Here is a 21,491-nt window from a genome sequence, read left to right as displayed (position 1 = left end):
TACGCGCAGTTAAGATGTTTAAAGTGCTTCTAATAATAATGGAGGATTGAAAAGATAATCCTCAGCATTTTGAATGGTTCAGAATGCAAAGTGAAGGTCAACTTTGCACAGTTAAATAACTACTGTTTTTATCGCTTTGGGCTGAAGTACTTGAGAAATTTTATTTTGGACCAGCAGAAGACAAAACCCATACACATACATTCCTAGTCATGACAACAGCTTTACAACCATCTTAATAATGATTCTGAGGAAATTGATTTGGTCTAATTATTTTTTTTAAGTCACCCTAGCCCACTTTGCACAAGCATGTTTCTTGCAGTAAGCTCTGGGTTCATCCATCCTTTTTAACCACCCTTAAAAAACCCTCAAATGCTTATTACCTATGATAGTGAAGGCACTCATCATGTAGTCTGAATTCTGCAGAGCAGCGCCGCGCTTTGGAAACAGGCCCGCCGATTCTGCAGAGTTACTACAATTACTGAAGTAGCACTCGGTGTGCAGAGTGGGAGACTGGCGTGGCAGATATTTCTTTCCTGTTCTGCAGAGATCTGTGAGCTGACTACTTCTAACAGGCCATCAACTCAGATAATTGTACAGCTCTCATTAGAAGCTTGGCTCTGCATAAAGTATTTATCCTCACAAATCCTTTTGGTGCTGTTTTTGAAAGGATTCGCCTGCTATGATAACCATGGGACATTGTCTGTGGCTGAGTGGTGTTAACTATGGACTACTGATGGTATTTACTTTTCTTTGTTCATAAGAAATATGAAGCAATACTTTGAAAGAATGTAATTAGGTAACAAAATAATCTTGAGAGGTGGGCCCATGCAAACCACATGAAATTCAACAAGGCCAAGTCAAGGTCCTGCATGTGGGTCGGGGCAATCCCAAGCACAACAGCAGGCTGGGCGGGGAATGGATTGAAGCAGCCCTGAGGAGAAGGACTTGGGGGTATTGATTGATGAGAAGCTCAACATGACCCAGCAATGTGCGCTGGCAGCCCAGAAAGCCAACCGTGTCCTGGGCTGCATCAAAAGAGGTGTGACCAGCAGGTCGAGGGAGGTGATCCTGCCCCTCTACTCCGCTCTGGTGAGACCCCCCTGCAGTGCTGCGTCCAGCTCTGGGGGCCCCAGGACAGGAGAGACATGGAGCTGTTGGAGCAAGTCCAGAGGAGGCCACAGAGATGATCCGAGGGCTGGAGCACCTCTCCTGTGAGGACAGGCTGAGAGAGTTGGGGTTGTTCAGCCTGGAGAAAAGGCGGCTCTGGGGAGATCTAATTGCGGCCTTCCAGTACCTGAAGGGGCCTACAGGGAAGATGGAGAGGGACTGTTTATGAGGGAGTGCAGTGACAGGACAAGGGAGAATGGGTTCAAGCTGAAGGAGGGTCGATTTAGATTAGGTGTTAGAAAGAAATCCTTCCCTGTTAGAGTGGTGAGGTACTGGCACAGGTTGCCCAGAGAAGCTGTGGCTGCCCCTGGCTCCCTGGCAGTGTTCAAGGCCAGGTTGGATGGGGCTTTGGGCAACCTGAGCTAGTGGAGGGTGTCCCTGCCCACAGCAGGGGGGGTTGGAACTAGATGATCTTTGAGGTCCCTTCCAACCCAGACCAGTCTGTGATTCTATGAGCTTCAGAGCAGAATATTAAAAGAGCATGCCCAAAATTTGAAATCTTCGAGATCTATGTAATAGGCACATTTAATTTTCACTACTGCACGTGTTAATTTGGTGGTATTTATAGGTTAGATCTATTTTACCTGTTGTTCCTTGTTATCTTCATGCAACAGTTGAAGAAAACAGCAGAATTTAGTCCAGTACAGTTTTCTACATGGTTTAGTTCTCATATGACCTTGCATTTCAAAATGGTAGATAACTGGCAGAAGCAGAAGATACCGAAGGCCATTGCACTCTTGAGTTCTAATAAGTTATGAATACCTCTTCATCCTAACATAATATCTGGGGAAATTCTGGGAAGAAATCTGTAGATTTCTGGGTAGAGAGAGGGCTGGAGTGTCTAGTGTAGGAAAATTCTCCTTGGAGTTTCAAAGTGCACAGTACCACTTGGCACTTCCAGCAAGGCAGAATTAGCAGAGTTCCTTCAATTCTGAAATCAGCCTGTATCCATGCACATAATCACAGCATTCGAGTTACGAAGGGAATGCTAATTGCTCACAATTTTGAAGAGCTGCATCTCCATTTTTAGTGCCTTTTTTTCAACTGCTTCTCTTAGAAGTTGCTTTTGAATGATAGCACCCAAGCAGGGAGTGGTATGTTGCATTCATATATCATCTCTGATAGGTGCAGGTGCCCAAAACATTTTAGCTGGATTTGAGTAGTTCTTAGTGCAGCCTGGCTGGCTGCCTCAGTTCTGGGGTGTATGTTTCTGAAGGAAAGGCAGCTGGGAGGTCACTGATAACTGAAACAGTTGGCCAGCCCGTGTGCCAGATGGCAGCGCGAGGCTTGCGAGGCTCCAGCTGAACTTGCTCTTGACCTCAGAAAACAGAAGTAGCAAACTGCAGGACCAGCTTCCCCTTGTCTACCCTTAGAGATGGATTCTGATCTTCTGTACTCCTTTGGGCCGATGCAGGGAGCATTCTGCCTCTCTTCAGGAGGAAGTTAAAAATGAAATTAATAGAATTTATTCTTACGCTTGTTGCTATGCCTCGATATATTGGCCTATTGTATCTTCTAATTGGTAGAGGAGGAATCCTATCAGTTGGGATTGGTCTTACTCACAATCTTTTCTCCATTGACTATCACTTTTTAAAGGTCTGTCTAGTTACAACTTTGATGCCCTTTCCAATGAAATATTTTTAGCGTGCCTGCAGAGTGTAGACAGAATAAACTTTGATTTTTCAGAATACCATTTGTTCTTTTGTGTCTCAGAAGATTTAAAAGGTTGACCAAGAATTACAGTTCTGTTGACGACACGGCTTTGTACTGCTGTCTTTATACATTTGTATAGCTTCCCTGTCTCTTCTACAATAGGCATTTTGCGTATCTGTCAAGTGCTCAGGAAAATTGACTCTTTTATGTTTTCTCTTTCCCTCTCACTAGTCATTTACGACCATCTGAAATGGATGTGTATTTGCAGCAAAGAAGAACTCAAATTCACTAATTGATGCACAAATACACTCATTTACATGCAATTTTGGGTTTTTTTAGAAATGCATCTATTTGCATAAATAAAACCTCTTTCCCAAATATTAGTGTGAACAAAAGCAGTTTTCATGGATGCCAAAAAAGTGGCTGAATAGAAAAGCCAATTCAGAATTTGCATAATAGTTGCTAATTGTTTTCCTTGCTATTAGCCTGTGTCTGCTTAATAGGCAATATTGGCTACTATTTCATTTCTGCATACAGTTTGATATAAGAATTTTGACCTACTGTAGAGGATCTTGATCGTTTAGCATATCTAGGGGTGCAATTCTGGGACTTGGTTCTGTACCAGAGCACGGTAGAGAAATGGTGCTGGCAGAGCCCAGCGTTTGGCCCTCGGTCTCATGATGTAAGCAGTGCAAGAGTGCTCACCTGAAACGCACTTCCCTTACTGTGGTAGAACTAGAAAAGTATTTATTTGCACAAAACATTATGACGTTTGGAGAAAATCTCCATTTTCTTTGGGGGAAGGAAGATGTGTGTTTGTTGCAGCTGACTTTGCCAGCTTTGGTTTTGATTGTTCTTTCAAAATGGTATTTCTCAAGCCTCCAGAGAGATTATGGGGGACACACTGTTTAAGTTGGTAATAAATAAATAAATCTCCCTCTATCTGGCTCAAGTATATTTAATCAATTTCCTTTGTTTAGAAATGCAGAGAAAGATCTAACATGTTTTTATTGTTTTTCTTGATGTTTATTGTTAAAATGTAGTAGTCAATACGGCTCAAGACCATTAAGACCACCATTAAGTAAGACTAAGCTATCAACCATCTTCAGGAAACAGAATGCAAAATTAGGTTTTATGGACAGAGGTTTATTCAATAGAGAACTCTATTGATTATCCATATTAAGAGAGGGAAGAAGAGTAAACAAAACATGTTTTATTCTGAAGCAAAAAGAATGATTGTTTTCTTTCAGAGATGTCCTGGTGCACCTTTATAACTTTACTGTTAAAAACTACTTGCTTCATTTCAACAGAGTTAGTGATTTCAACACACTCTGCCCAGAGATGTAGAGGGGAACAGGGAAGATAGAACAAGCTGTGCTTTGCCTTCATCATGGCACCATGACAAAGGGACTGACCCGGACTTTGAAATGCTTGTAATTAGTTTACAGCTTGCACCATGAAATAATTCTGAGTAGCTATTCAGATTTATGAGTTGGAAAAGTTTTGTGAAACACAGGAGAGAGGAAAAGTCAAACCACGTGTTTGGAGGTTTTTATTAGGAAATCTAAGTCTAACTAGGATTACTTTTAAACTCAGGTTTGTCTGGGTGCATGGAATAAAGTCTGGTTTGTGATACAACAGTTATTAATGGAAGAATTGTATTTCTGGGGGGGAAAAAAAACAAAATAGCAGAAGCAAGAGGGTAATTTTGACCAAGTTTGGCTTCCAAAGCAAATCACAAAGATTTGCAATTATTCTTGAGAGGAATGTGTTGGATTTTTATTTTAAAGACTAGTTTCTAGAGAGGATCTGCTGTGTTTGTCTGAGATTTATATAAGTGCATATACAGAGAGAAGAAAACAGTGTATCTGCATCTGTGTACACCCTTTTCATGTAGTATTCTGAAATACTATATTTAGGAATGTAATACCTTCTTCAATAGGTCCTCATCCCCTTAAATCCAGGATTGCTTCAGAAATTGGTATTCTTTGTAATGAAATGTTATTTCTAGAGTGCCAGTTTTGGTTACAGTAGCCTGAAGCTGAGTGTACCTTGGCAAAAGTTCGCTACATCCCTGGTGCAGATCAGCTTTTCTGTCACTGGGAGGAAGGTGAGCTTGCTGGGGAGCAGTGATGCCTCAGTGAGAGGGCGTAGCATTTCATCACACCTCCTCTTTGTACGGGGATCCTAAGGTTGAGGTGAAAAACTGGCAAATGACAGGAGACTGCTGGCGCTCTGTCTATATTCTCAGGATGTAGAGATGCCATTAATGACACCTTCAGTCCCCTCTGGAGCAGCATTCATATTTCCAGCCCATTTCTTTGGGAGAGAGTTTTCTTTTCTCATCTGTAACTTTCTTCCTCTCTCTTGCCTGTGCTTCCTGCTTTTCACAGTAGTAGTTCTAGAAGAATTTCAGGAAGCGAATCTATTATCAGTCTTTACAGATGTTTCTTCAACTTGCCCCTTTCTGAAGCAAATCTGTTTCCTTTAAAGATGCAGTGCCCCTTTCCGCTGCCCCGACAGTAATTCAAAAGCTCTCTGAGCAGTGCTGCAACTGGTTTCAGAAGCATCTTTACAAAGTTATGGTTGAACACGGGTAGGTATGTTCCTGTCTTTTCAGGAAAAGTTTGACATTGTGGTTTCCTTCATAAGAAATGTCTCTTTTTGGAAAGGAAACATATTTTCCTTTTAAAAAAAGTATGCCATGAGGAAAGCCACAGGAGAGAGAAGCCAGGCTGGAACTATCAGTGTGTAACAAGGTCTGCTGCCCCGCTGTTCACATCTGGGCTCAGGCCGTGCATGGATCTGTGTGCCGTGCAAGCCCTGTGTCTCACCATGCACACAGGACGATTATGGTGGATTTTTGTGTAATGCTTTTCTCAGCAGATTTCAGAAGGTTTAACAAAAGAAAAAGGGTTAGTGGTATCATTCCCAGTGTGCAGAGGAAGAAATAAAGCAAGAAAGAGTTAAAATTTCTAGGCAAGAAACGGCAGAGTGCAGTGTAAGATTCAAGTCTCCTGAGACTGATTTTTCTGCCACTCTATTACATTATATTGCTACTTAGGATGATCCTTTTTTAGCAATATATGGTGAAGCAATATAGATGAGGTTTAATTTGTTCGTTGGCTAGTGACATTCAACTCTTTTCTTGGTTGCGTTGCCCAAGGTGCCAAAAATATTTGATGTAATCTTTTTTTCTAGGACCTGTTTCTAAACTGTTGATAATTTTAAAAACAAAAGATGAGTAAATCAATTTGGGTTATTTTATTTTTGTTGTCATTTACAAAGATGGGAGTAAAGGCTTCACTCTGCAGTTTTTAATTTAGTGTAGATAACAAAAAGTTACATTAATCTTTTTACATTTCATGCCTCGCAGAGGCCACCATCCCTATTAACCTTTTGGACCGATGTGTCATTCAGCTTGTTTGTTTTGGAGGTATATGCAGGGAAGTGTGAACAGGAGGTATTGGAGCTGGCAGTGCTAAACCCTCGTGTACCCACATTCTCTGGATAGCAAAACAAATTGATGTGCTTCAGTCTCCTCATTCAGCAATCACATTTTAAAGCATGAAAAAATTATGATCTAAAAAATCAAAATTAACTAATACAGTATTGTAAAGATTAGTCATCCTGTGTTTCATCCATAGTGATTTCATATGAAGAGATTTGCTTATTGTTATGAGCATTGGGGTTTTTTCTTCTGCATAGTACAGCTATTAATTTAGGGCTTAAAGAGCCATTTTTTTTTAATTTCTTGTCATGAAACACACTGAGCTTTTCTGCCCAAATATTAAGGGAAAGTTAAGTTAGGTATTCATAAGTATCATTTACTCATTGGGATGTATTAATAATTCTCTGGAAAATTATTTTCCAGAGAACTTACCAGTTTTGGTTTGCATGAACTGCTATTCCAGAGCTGAAGCCAGTAGCCAGGCCTGATGACTTTTCTAAGAGCAAAGCTAGTTAGAAAGGGGGACAAACAAAAAAATAAGACTATAAAACCTGATCCAGTATTTTTACTGAAAATTTTAAGTAGCAAAAAGTCAGGATAAGGGTACGTGAAGGTCCCCAAGCAGTACAGACCTGTGTGCTGCAGATAGGCATTACCTGCTCTCATCCCAGTCCTTGGCACATACAGGTGAGCACTGCCAGGCTGCAGTACAGTCCTGAGGCTGTGGTGGGAACACAACTGCTCCTTTATACCACACCTCAATTAACATCAGGGATCAGGTGTGTACACTCACACTTCTCTACAAGGTAGTTCCACTCTTGCTCTTTAGTTCAAGGCTGAACCAGGTGCATCTCAAATCCTTTTAGCAAACCTAAAGTCCTGAAGCCTAAGCAAGAATTTGTTCTTCTAGGAAGGGTGTATCTCAGCTTCTCTTCTTTGGGATGTTTGGATTGAAGTAGTCAATCAAATTCCACCAGTTCTCTTTCTAAATCTATGGTATCTTCTGTGCTTTTTTAACAAATGCAACATAAACCTCTAGCATAAAGTAGCAGGAATAACAGAATAAGTAAAGAAGTAAATTCAGCTGAAAGCCTCTTGATACCTTTCTCTTTTTTTCTGTATGCCATTAGTATAAATTATCATTATCATAATTAAACAGACACTGTGTGAATTTTACAGTATATACTCTCGATGATGCTAGAGAAACAATATGCATGAAATCAAATTTTATAACAGCTATAAAGTCACTGCTGCTTTCATGGTACCTTTTACAGTTTGCAGTAAAAGTCTTTGGTGGTTGTGCCGTTCATAGTAAATTAATCTCTTGCTTTTTAGTTCATTGTATATTTTGAGGCTATAAAACAAATATTTATAGCTGTGCTTTTCTCATTCTTGCAGCTATTGTTATGACTAGATTGAGCTAATTATCACATCTTCATCTCATAATTTTGCTTGTCCTTGAAAGTCGTGAACTTCATCTTGCATGTTTCAGGTAATTTGTAAAGCTCCTGCTGAATTTAGTGGAAGGACCAGGTCTTAAGTAGTCTTAAGTCTTTTTTTAATTATAGATTTGTAGTTCTGCTGCTGCAGCAACAGGATAACAAAGATCAGAAAAGCTGTGCCACTCCTGTGACATGACTGCTGTCACCACTGGAAGCAGTGGGTAGGGGACAGACCCGTGTATGCATGCAGCTGTGATACTGGAAGAATCGTGAGTTGGTAACAGTTAACACACATCTAGAATAAGCCTTGAGTTTATTTGGCCTCTTTCTCCACCTTACCATCTGCTCAAAGTATTTGTAAGATGTAAAAGAGGTAAGTGTATTTAATACTATATATTTTGGGGTTTTAGTAGCATTATTTCTAAGTTTTGAAACTGTATTTAGATGATACAATGTCATCATACAAAGCAATGAATAGTTTAGACCTAGTTTTGTAAAAAATACTGTATATATAGCTAAAACCAGTTTGTTGTTTGTAAATGGTGACAAAAATCTTGTGAAGCCTTTTCTTTGTGCAAAGTAATTGCTGCTGGCATATTCATTTAATGAAACGTGCCTTCCTCTGGGAGAGTGAGTAATAATGCATTAAGTTAGACCTTTCATTTATTTAAGATAGACAATAGATGACATGGTTTAGGTTCCCCTTTTGGACATTTTTTCTTTGAAAAGTAGGAAATGCAATGACATTTCTGACATGACTGTTCAGGCTAAGAGAGTGAGTTTTTCCTGTAAACAAATGGCTGAAGAAAAAACCCATGGAAAATAATCCAAAATGGTGATACTTGTGTAGCTTACGAACAAAGCAGCCCGTCTTAGGAAGTTACTTGGAAAAATAAAAATGCAGTTTTCTGCATGGTCATGACTATGGAAGGCTGATAAGGTGTCCTAGTGTGTTGTTTCTCTCAGAAAGACTCTTACTGGGTCTGTAAAGTATCACCTCTGAGCAGGGATTTAGCTTTAACGACCAGAGGATCCTCTGTGAAGATCGAGGACTGCTGGTGAGAGATGGGAACCACTTGATGAGGTGGGGTTAGAGCATCTTTCCTAACAGATGCCCAACCTGAAAACACGAGCTCTACATTAGGAATGACGAGGGAAGGGAGTTATGACCGCAGTTAGGTGAAGAAGCAGTGGGTAGGGTTGAAAAGCAAAGGGTGCTGAGTAACTGGAGTTGAGACTTGCAGGGGACATCAAAGGCAACAATAAGAGCTTCTACCGCTAAATTGGCAGTAACGGCTGAACGAAGAAAATGTGGGCCCACTGCTGAATGCAGTGACAGCGGACACAGTTGAGGCTGAGACACTCAATGCCACGTTTGCTTCAGTTTTCAGCATCTTCTTTGGTTACAGAAAAGGTGGTCAGTAGTGTGACTGATAGAGCTCTGAACATGGTACAGGTGAACTGTGCCTCTGAAATAGCGACGTGTGTGTGGACAGTAGCTGCACTGCTTTTCAGTGGGGACGGGAAGTGACTCCTGTCATGGTGGGAAAGGGAGATGTTGTTACCTCGGTCTCTTTGTCAACACAATCAACGGACACAATGAAGAATCTTCAAAAGTCCAGCCCCTGTGGTGTATGCGTTCTGCCAGTACGGCTTATGGCTTACAGGAAAGCAAGGCTGTGCGGCACAGTTTATCAGTAACCGCAATGGGCCCTCGACATGCCATTCCCTAAGCAAAAAACCGTGGTCACTTCTTGTATCTGGCTGCATCAATGATTCCATCAAGAGGCTGTGTGAGGTGTGGGGTGTGGAGGTGGCAAGAAGCAGAAAGAGCTCATTGCTCCACTGCTTTTTGTTCATTATGTATCTATATGATACTGCAATAACCATGCTTGCGTGCGTGAGAAAATCACACAATTCCACAATCTTCATGTGGTAAGCTGTTTGAATTTAGGAGTTCTTGGAGGCAGTCTGGAGAGGATCTATTCCATGCAAGAGGAAAAAATGAAGCTAGTAGGTCAGGAATAAAGCATGCAGGACATGAAGGAATTTATATAAGCTGGGTTCATCACTGTGTCAGAATCCATAGAAAAGATGGTTAGCATTTCATTATTTGGTTCTAAACAAAATAATCTTTCTGTCATAAAGACCTTTAAGTGTCTAACATAAACATACTGTTTTCCTTAGTAAACGTTTGTGTATTTTCTATTTTCTGGCTCTGGATATAGACTATTTTTTTCATTTCAAAATGGCTATCCCTCTTTAGGGATATATCCTGCCACCCGTTCCCACCCCATTGCTATGAGTACACGTCCGCGTTGCCTGCTGTTAGTGGCATCTGCCTCCTTTCTGCCATCACCTGCAGAATTAAAGCAGAAATACTAATCTAACAATGGAATTTCAGACATGGGGCTAAGTAGGCATAAATTCTCATGTTAAATTTATTGTAAAGATGGTTTCATTTTCATAGTTAATGGTAGTTGCTAGGCAGAGCAAAGGTTGTCGTAAGATCAGAACAAGATATTTAATTAATTTTGTATGGATCTCTTACCATATTAGAAGTGATAAATTTATGCTTTTTGAAGTGTACTTTAGTGATGAATTGAAACTAACATGCAAAATATCCACAGTAATGTTTGCAGTTCTCAAAATCTGACTACTGTTGTTCTCCAGCATCTCTCTTCCTTGCCTTTATGTGCTTTCTGTGAGCAGACACTGTGGAAGTGTCCAGTAATAACAGCACAGATGCAGACTTGGGAGACACTGCTATTATGTACTGGTTAGAACTGGCATGGGGCTTACAGTGTGGCACTGTTCACTAGGATCCTTTATTTAAATTACTGGGTTGGAGAGCCCTGGTTTTGTGGTGAAGAATCAAAAATAGTGACTAGACACCAGATTTTAAGGGTTACCACCCCTAAGTATTTATAGAGGGATTTTTAGGGGAAACGAGATGCTTATAAGAAAACCATAACGACTGCGGTGCACAGATGTTTTTGGAAATTCCATCTGACCTCTGGACACTATTCAGCACCAAAATGCTTTTATAAATCTGGCCTTGCATGTTGGTTGGTGCAGATGCCATTTGATGGTGTATGGAGGTTGATACAGTGCAGTTTGTCACCTAAAGCCATGGCAACTACTGCGTCTCACTCAGGCTTTTTGGAATATGTATTCCAAAACAAATACCTAAAAATGAAAGAGGCAAAGAAAAACATTGTTTCTGTGACACCTATGGTTAAAGAAGATTTAAGACAGAATATAATTTCTGTGAATTGTATTAGTATTTTTACAGAAAGAAGTCAATGTATTCATTACTGTATTAATGGCCTGTTCATTTTAAACAGAAATAACATCCTGTTCTCCTACAGCCTACTTAGTTGATGCTATTTAATTATTATTTCTGTTATGTTATTTCTGAAATCCTCACTTTAACAGCACTTACAGCAATTTGTACATACTAGACTAGTTTTGGTTAACTAGGTAGGACTTGAAATGCTCAATACCTTCAAAATTGCAGACCATTTTCTCTTTGCTGTTTAGAATACATGAGCTACACATAACTTTAAATAAAATTGCTATACCCAGTCATGTGCAGAGCAGTATATAGTCTTAACACATTGTATTAAATGCGGTATTTTAGCAAATGTTTCACTACAAGAAGATACTTCATTTAAACCAGCGGTGACATTGTATTTACATCTTATTTTCTTTCAAGAACTAAAAGGGTGTTTTGACAAGAATTTTACACATAGAAATACTAATAGCATGCTAATTACACTGAGAAGCTGACAGTGTACAACTAGAAAAGCTCTTTAAGATAACCCCTTTTCCTATTCCAAATTATAATCAGCCTTCAAAATTAATGTTGTTTAGGAGACATTGTTAATCTGCCTTGTGTTTATTCACTTTAACAACAAGATTAGTTCAGGATTCCCTCAGGCAGACTTTAGTAATGATTTGTCACTTTTGGAAGAGGACCTTCCTGTTTATTAATTTGCTCTTCTTACCAGCAATTTTGGCTTCAGTGGCTGTATTTTTTGAACTCACAGTGTTTTGTCTGATCTAATTTTTTTCCCAACATGTTTGTGTTCCATTTGTTGTATGGCAGAACGTCAAGACTCTAAAGCCACATCAAAAATTCTGAGAATCAATTGGGTGTAATTCAGTGGAAATTTTATTTTAGAGCTAGTAATTCTAGAGCTTCCCTGGTGTAGCTCTCCTGGAGCGTGACACTGGCTGAGTAGAGGAATGATTTTCCGACCAAAGGATGTCTGCTGTACTGCTTTCAGTGGAACCTCATGGGCTGTGCCATGCCCTGAAATGTGACTCAGAAGACACCGTGGAGCACTTGCCAGGAGGCATACCCAGTGGCCAAGCAACAGGACCGCTGGCGTTAAATCTGTGAAAAGCAAAGAAGTGGAAAGGACTACTTGGAGCTCCCTGCTTCAAGTAGAGATCTTGAACTGCTAAGGCAACTGCTGGATGTGCAGAGTGCTGAACAGCAAGGGAGATCACAAGAGCATCTTGTCTGTGTGGGAAAAGGAGGAGTCTGTTATCTGAAGAGAGGAAGGGATGGGGAAACCATTACAGTTGGGAGAAATTTTAAAAGGATGTAGAGAAAGTTTGAAAGAGCACAGTATATATCACCTTGTGCAGCCTGTCCTGTCTCACAAGAGAAAAACCAGTGACAAATTTTCTGGAAACTTTCAACCAACTCTTCTTGATCCTATGAATGAGGAAGTGGGTCTTCCCTTCTTACTGGCAAGGCTCAGATCCCAAATAAAGCCTTGAGTCTTTATAATTTCATACTGCTTTATACTGTCTTGATGATACCTGAGACAATGGTCCGGACTCACAGCATATCTTATCTAGATGTTTGCATCTACTTCTGTTTTTCCATCTGCTCGCAGGCCGAGATGTTATTGTCATTGCTTCCCTAAGAAACTGTTCTGTGTTTCTTTCTCTCCTCCCATAGCAATTATTTTTGAAGATTCTAAGATACTTTGGGTTTATATTGAGGTGTTACTAGGGTAGACACAGTTGAGAATTTCTGGCAGTACCGAAGGTCTTACTTTTTTTTTTTTTTTTAACTTTTGAGTTGCAAATAAGACAAAACTTTTTCTGTCTAAAATGATTGGCTGACGTACACATGCCTGAACACACAAAAATGGTGTCTACATGTGTGTTACATAGATAAAAGTTTTATTTGTGTCCAGAATGAAGCAATCACTGAAATCCTTCCATTGACTTTATGAGTATCCAGTGGGGTTCACCGATCTGCAGGTTTGAATGAGTGGCAGTAGTAGTAAGTAGTAGTAAGTCTGCACAGAAAACCAGGCAGCCTGAAGGTGGTAGAGGTCAGTTCCCTAAGTCCATCTGAAACTGGTCTTCATCGGGTTTGCTCACCATATATTATGCTCAGTGTGACATTACAAAAATGTCTGTAGGACTGAAGGCTGCAACTTCAAGGTGTGTAAAATACCTCTAATTTCTTCTTTATAAGTATGCATCAAATCATATATTTGGAAAAAAAAAAACACCTGGAATGCAATGATTACATGTGCAATCACATGCATGCTGGATATATAGTTATATATCATTTAAACTTAATGATGTGTAAGAAAGAAGTCTAGATGTTACTGTTATGTCCTTTTTCATAGGTAATGTGTATTTCTTATGTTATTTTAAAATTATAGCAATGGTTTTATGAGTCATACTAACTTTATTATTAGCAGTATCAAGCAGAGTATCAAGGCAAATTGGGAGGAAAAAAATGAATTTTGAGCCAGGGCTTGAATCTGTGTTATTTTTAGCACTTTTTCAAGTTACTATTCAGAACTGCCAGAAGCTGACAAGGAGGAGAAACACAGTGTGAATCAAGATGTTCGGTTGTCATCTGCTCACATTTTTAATTTGTGAATTTGACATGCAAATAGTTCTTTTGCCGCTGGTGTTGATGTTGTTGAATGATGTACGCACCCTTAGTGATGCATTCACGATCAGCTCTATGGGGCTTTGGTCTAAAAGAAATGGGTGGCTTTCTGTGTATGCTAGCTGTTAAATGACATCCCTTGTGGAACTGAGGATAAGACATCCTCTGCTAGGTAACTAAGGATAAGGTGTCTTAACATGTGCTAGTTCTCTGTTGTGAATGTGCTTGTTTACAGTGGGTCACACGTAGATAAATAAGTTCCAAGAGGAGTTTTCATAAAAGTAAGCAGTATTCTTTATGTATTCCTGTCCTGGCTTTGGCTGGGGTAGAGTTAATTTTCTTCCTAGCAGCAGGTACAGTGCTGTGGTTTGGGTTTAGGATGAGAATAATGTTGATAACACACTGACGGTTTAGTCGTTGCCAAGCAGCGCTTACCCCAAGTCAGGGACTTTCCGGCTCCTCGTGCCCCACCAGCGAGGGGGTGCCCAAGGCCAGCGTGTGCCTCTGACGTGCATTGCCTTGGCACTGCTGGGAAGAAAAAGCGACGTTGTCCGTGGCCTGAAACTACCAAGATTCTTTTTGTTTGGTTTTGGCTTTTTATTGGAAAAAGAAACCGCTTCCACATTTTGGGTGGGGTAGTGGGAAATGGTTCCATTGCCTCATCCTCTTCTGAAAGGGATGTTATTCCAAAAGCTTCAGCATCTGATTTGGGGAAGGAACAGGAAAACATGTTGTATTCCATATCGTAGCTGTGCTCCAATTTTACTGGATTTTTTAAAACACTAGTTTAACATTTTCCTCCATGAATTAATTTGGCATTATAACTCTTTGACAACAGCTGTTGCTTCATTTAGAAATGACAAATAGATTTTAAAATCTGAGACATTTTCCTTCCCAAATCAACTTATATTCTTCCTACAGTACCAAAAATGATCAGAAAGGTTGCTGCTGGTTCACAGAGCTAATAAATTGGATTTTAAACTGTGTATTCGCTAGAGCTTATGACCCTCAATTTAGAAGATAAATGAAATTTGGAAAATGGGTGGAAAAACAGTGTTCCACTATTTCCATTCACTTGTTTGATGGTATGTTAGCGACTGATTTTTTTCAAAGATTTTCAGAATTAAATATATGCAGGCATGGGTCTGTACTGATTTTTTATTATTCTTGTTATAAACAGCCAGTAAAAAAAATCCGCTTGGGAAGTAGTATTAATATTTTAGCCTAACATTAAATTAACTGTTACAAAGTAAGCAAGATATTTCTTCAAAAATATCTGATGGTCTTGATCTTGTGAAGGGCTAAACCTTCAACATCGTATCTGCTTTGCACTGTTTATTACTGGTGTATCCCAATAATGTCTAGGGGCATCAGCTGAGATCCAGATCCCGGAATGCTGTGCCCTGCCTAAGGTAGAAATCAAGACTGTCAGGCCATCTGTGTGGGCCATCTTAATAAAACGTTGCCACTTAAATTGTATTTCTGGTGATGAGTAAATTCAGGCCAAATTAGAGCCACTGCAGTCCTGCTAGGCATTCGTCTACTTGTAGCTGTTTTCTAATTAATGCACGTGGACCATTTGATCTTTGTTATTTAGTTCCAGTAGACCAGAGCAGGGCAGATGCTTTCCAGAAGAGTCAGATGGTCAGCAGCACTTACGGGGAAACTGGCAAACCGAAGCAGAGCAGGGGCTTGAAAGTCATACCCTGCTGGGCTGTACCTGGACCCCAGGTCTATCAGCTGTTCTGGGGAGCCACCCTTTCTCTGTAATTTCCTGCCAAAAGTTACCTCGAGGCAGGTGTAGGGTAAGGAAATGCCATCTTCCTGTTCAGCACCCTCCCATGGTCTTGTGGACCTTGAAGATTGTTGAAAAGTGTCTGTTTTGTGACAGGTTCTGGAATGTAGTCACCAAGTTAATTTTGCATAGCAGGCCACATTTCAGGTGCAGACGTGTTCACCTTGAATACAATATCGGTATGGAGTGCCTGTGTCCCATACCCTCACGGGCATGAGCGAGGATTTCAAACCGAGCCACATGTTGCATGTTTTTAGGTAGCTAAGTGGCTAAATAACTGAAAAAGCTGGGTTTTAAATTACTTTATTTTCTTCTTACTGGAGTTAAAGCGAATGACTACTTCAGCTCCTTTGTGTGTAAGCCAGAGGTATGACCATGCTGTCACTGTGCATGGGAGGATTAATGACTCATGCTAATAGCATGCTTGGAATATGCTGTTCGGAAGACTGTGAACATCCAAGATGAATTTGCAATGATCTGAAGTTAATGCTCTGACTGGGCATTCTTCAAGCTGTGCTGTTCACAAGCTCTTACTACGTCCACCTTCCAGCAGATAGGTCAGACTTGCCAGTAGGCTTGGCTCACTGCACCATCAGAGTAGCACAGAACTCATTGCAGTTTAAAAGCTATTTCTGTTACCACTTGCACTGTGCCACGAGATTGAATGGTTTTTATCAGTCTGTTCGCCAGAGGGGTTTTTTTAAGCTTTGCAAGTGTTGACACAAAAGGATAGAGGTGATACAGTCATCAGTACCATTTTACTGTCAAAAATGGGGACTTGGAACAATATAATTCATTAGATGATTCTAAACCAGGGAGTAATTTCCAACACACAGTTGTTGTTTTTCAAAAATACCATGTTAAAGGCATGGCATTAATGGTATTTGGATAATTTTTTTTTTAACCCATCAACTGCAACAATCACATCTTTATTTATATAAAGAACTTTTTAAAAAGGTAAAATGGGTGTTTACATATGAAAAGTAAAGGAAGAAGTAATGACTATATCAGCCCTGTTTATTACAAGCTCATTATAAAATAGGAAGCTATGGATTACCACACCACATATACCCATTTTGCTCACAAACTGATATTTAAACAAACATTGTCTGCCATACTAAAACTACATTTTCTGTCATCTGCTGCACTTTTCTAATGGCTAATGAAACTGGACCCAAAAGGTTTTCTCTGCTGTTTAAGAATTTTGATTGTACCCAATGTATATATTATCCATACAACAGGTTGTTATTTTTATGTCTAATATTCAATATTTTTTCTTCAAAAGACAAAGCAAAAGAGGTATTACTATTTAGATTCAAGGATACTATGTAAAAGAAGTTAGAATTGTTTTGAGGTTCTAGAAATAGCTCATGTGGCATGACTTTCTAAACTGACTGAATTCCATTTTTTGATAGCTTTCTGCAGGGGACTAGCAGTCACAACTCAAAAGTTTCTGTTTCTGATTCTGTGTGTGTTTTCCTGTCACATAATGTTTGTTTACCCATTTGTAAGTAGATACAGTAATATCTATTTCACAGGGGCATTGTAAGACTACTACTTAAGAAGTATTTCCAGGTCTTTGAATTAAAGGCATGAGAAGTGCTTTTATTACTATCCGAGATCTTCAGTAAGTCTGATGGTTTCAGATAATTCTATTAATATTTGATTAATATCAATGTATATTAGTATAAAGTGTGTCTACATTTTGTAAATTAATTTTAAATATCTGTATTGTTGTCTTCTGCTTAATTTTGTGTTGCTCTTTTCATTTGTTTTTATTATATTACTCCTTGAGGCCAACGTGCAGGGCAATGCATAATTGTGTTGATAAAAGCATATTGTTACTGCCTTTTACTTGTGCTCTACTTTGACAATAGGTAGGAGACAAAGGAGGGAACAAAGACATCTGCAGAGCTGATAGTAAGTTTGCCTCATGCATCCGTCTGTTCCACAATCAGCTGAGTGTGGAAGAGGTTTCATTTCACCTTGGGTAAATGGTTCTCCCTGGTCACCAGTCTGCAGCGTGCACAGTACCGTAACCAAAGGCTTTTGTGAGACCCTTCTGAAGATACAGTTCCCTCCTCTTTTTCTCATAGACCATGGAGCATTAAATGATGATGAAAAATTGCTAGTAATACAAGAATTCCAAAATCTTATAGACTATCAGCTCAGTCACAGAATTGCCTTTGGATCGAGAGTCTGAGAGATGTGTGGTTTTCCTTGGAGACCTTGGGACTGACCGTTATTGTCTGCCAGCGATAAGTTCAAGCATTAGTTCTGCTTGTCTAACGTGATTTCCCTTTGGCTGTTGTGGCTGCTGGTTATTTAAGACATCCTCAGGCAAGCTGGCTGTGGGAAGCGCTCCAACCCACCTCCTTCCTGGACCTGTGACAAACCCACAGCAGCGGGTTCTCACTCTGCCTGGCTTGGGGCCGCCTCGCAGGACAGCCCAGCTCTCCATGTTAGTGCCTTCCGATCGGAGACACGCACCGCCTCCTGGGAGGATCTGGCAGGTCCCAAACTTTACAGATTGTGCTGAGTTCAAAGGTTTGGTTTGGGTATCTTTTTAGACATCTACCGTGTCCTCTGACTGTGACTTTGGTTTCCTGCCATAGAGGCTTTCTTGTCAGTGTTCCACTGAGTAAAGCCTAAAAAGATGACAACCTGGTATTTTTTCCTGCTACTCTGTAATTTAACGGCTAAATATGGATCAGGGTCTGACTTTGCTTGTTTTGTAATAGCCTCTTTATTATTTTGGCACCATTTTCCACCAGGGTATTAGGTTGCTCTTTGTATAGTCTGTTAGCTGTTGGAGATGCAACTGACTGTTCACTTCATACAATATCTGAATTGTAATCAATCGATAAAATGTAACCTGAATTTCCGCACAGCACATCTGGCTCTGCAAAGCTATCCTGAAGTTTCACGCTATCTAATGCTCAATCTAGCATACCAGAATCCCTTGTAGTTAACATTAGGTGTTACTCTCAGGTTTTAGGTGGCTTTTCATGCTTCACTTGACTCTTAAAATTCCTTCTTAACACACCAGAGTCTGATTCCCAAGTGCATAGTGCACAGAGCTTTTCTGCTTCGGCACGATTTCCTTTTGGCAGAATGAGTAAGACAATGTAGACAACATAAAATGCTGATAAGGGCAGCAGAAGCCCAGCCAAGCTATGCTGAACCCTAGGACAGGGGGGTGTAGAGTCCAGGCCCTGCTCAGAGCGTCGGGTACTCCTTTTCAGAAGAGAGATTCCAACGTGACCACCATTTTACTGGTTTTGTTAGCGCAATGTAGGTATCTAACTTGTTGCTTAGTTTGAGTCAAATGTTATCTTTAAATGTGTGGCTAGTCCTATAATAGGGACTAGAAAAATTAGCCCTCTGCACATGCTCATTATAAAGTTCTTGGGAGGGGGAAGTAAGCTAAGCAATTTTGGAGACATACCAATGGTTACACAGCATGAAAACTTTTTACCAAGTGATTTCAGTGAGTTCGAAGGGATAGTTTTCCCTCATTTCTCAACTCAGAGGAAGGCAGCCAGATTTCAGAAGATGAGAGCACTTCCAGTGAAAAGTTACTGACAGTTTAATAGAGAGAATAAATCTGTGGTTGCAACACTCACAAGAGCAAAAATGGTTGCATTTGTTATTCTGATTATAGAAGCAGTATTGTCAAAAATATCAATGGTGGGAAAGCTCTTGTGAGTGCTATCAATAGGAAATTTTCTGAGGAAAAATCACAGGCTTTGGCTGGTGCCTGGAGTGGGTACATTTCCTTTTCATTGGATACCATTGTTCAATACAGCTTTCAACATTTGTAGTTCAACACTTACAGGAAACCCAGAATTTTCATTAGGGACAGTGAAAATGATCACATTCTAGCCTTCACAGAACAAACCTCATAACTGAGTTTCCAAACGCCCCTCTTTAAATATAAAGTCAGCTTTTTTCCTTCACCTTCCCAAGGCTTTCCTTGAGGCATACATCTGACTTTTGTCATGCCACGGGAAAAATTTTTTGACCGAAGTTACATATTTTAAAGGTAGGAGAGGAGGGCATGCCTTGGGGTTCAGTAACAGGAGTGGGATTCAAGGGTTGGACTTGCCGGCAGGACTGCAGGCAGGCCACAAGGGCTGGGCAGCAATCAAAAATAATGTTCAGAGCGTCAAAAGTTCACACTTGTACTGCCTAGAAAAATCTTTCTGAAGAAATAGGTGTCATTCTGCACTTCATATACGTTTAAGTGCTGATAGATGAGAATAATGTCAGAAAGGAAAGCTTTAAATAATTTGTCATACATGTGCCGTATTTATTTTTCCAGTGAGCGGGAGCCACTCCCCGTGCTTGTTTGGGACTCTGTGATGGGACAAGTCAGTCAAAAATTGCACCTTCTGTTTTGCTGAAAGCGTGCCGCAGAGTACCACAGCACCAAATGCAAACCAGCATTTTACAGCAAGTCGTTGTAATACCACCCACTGATTTTGCGTTTCTGAGGACTGGGAATAGACTGCGGTTCTGGCAGCACCCGCGGGCCCAGGGCTGCTCTGGGTGGCCCTGTGGAGCGGCAGCGGTGCCCGGCTCGGCCGGGAGGCTGGCTGCAGCCCGGCGGGGAGAGGCCGCGACCCGTCCTGTGGCCGGGAGCACACTGCTCGCCTACTGCTGGCACACGGTGCTCAGTCTTCCTGCCCTTCATTAAATCCAAGCCTTATGGCATGACAGTGCTTGCAAACGGCTCTTTCCTGAGGTGTTCACGTGAACTGCAGCTGCCAGTGTGTTCCGTGCTTTGAGTGCAGAGGTCTGGTCCTGGCAAGACCAAGAAGTGCCCCTCAATCACTTGCTCTTTACTCCTTCTGGCTCCACTTTGGGAAGTAACTTGGAAAGCCCCTGAGAGAGGTTAGTACCTCAATTCAGTACTGGTGGATTAAACATAACAAGTAACGTTGGGACTCAGTGAAGGGTCTGCTGACAGTTGGACTTTGCCATATCATCCCTGCCAGCTCTTATGGCGAATGAAGTAGAACTTCAGGGGAGAGGTCTCTCTTCCCCCTGCCATTTCCAACACAGCGGGTAGGCCATGCCTGGTTATACAGGATTCCTTATGTAGGTGCAAATCAAATCCAAAGTAGTAATCACATGAATGCTTGTGAAAATAATCTACAAGCATTTCTTGTATGGTATACAAGAAACAGGAATATAGTTCACCGGTATTCCTAAAGTAGAAATATGTCCCTCATGGACTTCTGGATAGCAAACAGAGAGGTGTCACTTTTGTATACAAAGTAGCTGAGGATGCCGTGAAAAGCATTCACACTTTTTTCCATGTTTTGTGACAATTTTCATGTTAGAGCTGGATGTCTTTGGTGGTACAGAAGCTGCACTGCATTAAATACTCATATGAAGTATTTTAAACACAGTACTTCTTTTTGTTTTGTCTGGATTTGAAATCCAAATATGTCACAGCAGAAAGCTCTTGATAAATACAGTGTTTCCACAGTAATAAAGCTGTGTGGAAGAATACGTTATATTTTGGCTATGTATTTTGAATGAATGTGTTTAAAGTTGAGCCGCCTAAATTCACGGTGGTCCAGCTGTTAGAAAGTTGAGCACTTCAGGTGACAAATTTCCATGACACCTTTGAGTACTCTGGCGTAAGTGTTCAGTAGTGTTTCAGCGACTCCGTGTAGCATGTGTGTTGTGTCAAAAAGACAGCTTTTCCTATCAGTAACGGGTACGCGCAGCTAGCTCCTCACGATGGCAGGAAGCGGTGGGTCAGTACGGCATAGATCAGCATATAGGACCTGTATGGAAGTTTTGAGTTCATGTTTTTTCCTGTTGTGACCCTCTGGCTGACAAAACGGCTGCAGTGACACGCAGAGGACTGACGGAATGCCTGCTGCCTTGGAGGAGCCCGCTTGGTCATTCTCCCAGTTGAACACATGGCTAAATTTCCTGAGGGATCAGGCTGCTGTGCCTGCCTGATAAGGTGGCTGGAAGCTGTGAGGCCTCCTTTCAAGGCTCCTGGCGTGCTGCAGGAATGAACTGTCT

The sequence above is a fragment of the Balearica regulorum genome, chromosome 9 (genome assembly GCF_011004875.1).
Source record: "Balearica regulorum gibbericeps isolate bBalReg1 chromosome 9, bBalReg1.pri, whole genome shotgun sequence".
In the NCBI taxonomy this organism is placed as follows: domain Eukaryota; kingdom Metazoa; phylum Chordata; class Aves; order Gruiformes; family Gruidae; genus Balearica; species Balearica regulorum.
Note: the sequence above shows the minus strand (reverse complement) of the source record.